Genomic DNA, 1,751 nt, shown 5'->3' on the forward strand with positions numbered 1-1,751 from the left:
TCGCGCTCTCTCTCTCTCTCTCTCTCTCGCTCTCTCTCTCGCTAGCTCTCTCGCGCTCTCTCTCTCTCTCATGCTCTCTCTCTCTCGCTCTCTCTCTCTCTCGCTACTTCTACTGAAACCACGCCTTCTTTCTTTGCGTGAACATTTGGGTGGCAGTATGCAAATATTTCCACATAGTGAGGTAGAGAATCTTGAAATCGCATCATATGACCCCTTTAATTAACAGATATGGATGTCATGCCATAACATTTTTAATACGAGACTGAGTTTATATTTAAAGTGAATTTAACATTTAGTAACACCAGCATTTTAGCGATGACTCATCTGGACACCTCTGATTGGTCACTGCATTCATAAGCTCAACAGCATCGTGTGCAGGGGCGGATCTACCGGGGTGGCACGGGGTGGCAACTGCCACGCTAAGAAAAAGCTGTGCCACCCCACCTGCCACCCCAGAATTATCACAGAATAAAATAAACAGTGTTTCATGTGCTACTTTTCAGCCGCGGCAATGACAGCGTAACGCAAAATAATGGCAAAAACACGTCTTTTAATAAACTGTGCACGATGGTTGCATGCGCACGCAGCGTGCCAGTGTAGTCGGCTTCATTAACAAATGACTTATGAACCGGATCTTTTTGAGTCAAAACCAGAAAGCGCGGCCCAGTTCACTAACGAATTGTTTTTACATTTGTTCGTGAATGAGATCATTACTGCTTTTCAGCTAACTCAGAAGTCCTCTGAGAAATCTAATCCCGTCCGGATATGTCTGAGATTCATCGCGTAATTGTTTGGTGATCCGATTCTCCGACCGCTCGCTCCATTTTCATCATGGATATAAGCCGTAACAATAACATGAAATCAAAGATGCCGATCACAGAAACTAATAGCAGAGTTAGGTAAGAATCTAGTCGTATTGCAGTTTTATCGATTGTTAATATACCTGATTTTATTTGGCACTTTTTTCCCAAACCATTAATTCAGTTTTCAAAACAAAGACACATTTCTCAAAAAGTTTAACAATTAGTAAGTTAAACATTAGGTAGCAAAACTGATTACACACCAATCAGAATCTCTGCATGCATCCTAACAACGGAGAGAAGAGAGAGCTGAGTCAATCATCTACAGGGGTTTTATACTTACACATACAGTATAATTACAGTACAGTACCAGTACATTAGATAATGGAAATGTCACTATTCTATATGTACAGTAAACTGTAGAACATGTTGTAGGCCTACACCTTCAAGCGTGTGACTGTCAAATTTTTTATATTGTGCATTGACTTGGTGCCATGATGGATATTGAAATATTGTTATTTATTTTGTTTATTTATTTATTTTTATTTTGTGTGTGATTGGTTAATGCGCAGTGATGTAAAAACGCGTATGTATCTGGCTCAGCGCCAGCCAGCGAACGCAGATTTGAATTTAGCAGCTGATGATATGACGCACTGAATGTTATAATCACGCCGGTGTGATTGTATTACCTTGATCTCAAAAATCACTTTGAATGGGCATGACGCCTCTGACTAACACACAGTTATGAAACTTTGTCCTCAGCCAAAACTATTTGCTCTAGAACAAATATTAGATTAATTAGACCAATGTTTGCCCGTTAGATATAGAAGATCTGGCCGAGGTAAGGCTGCTCTCAGCGGGTTCATGAGCGCTGAACGGCTGCGGACCTATAGGCTTAGATCTCTGCCACAATTCTGCGCGCGAAAGATCATATTTTGAGTGCACAAAATA

Source organism: Sinocyclocheilus anshuiensis, unplaced genomic scaffold (genome assembly GCF_001515605.1).
Source record: "Sinocyclocheilus anshuiensis isolate Anshui unplaced genomic scaffold, SAMN03320099.WGS_v1.1 scaffold2459, whole genome shotgun sequence".
Lineage (NCBI taxonomy): Eukaryota > Metazoa > Chordata > Actinopteri > Cypriniformes > Cyprinidae > Sinocyclocheilus > Sinocyclocheilus anshuiensis.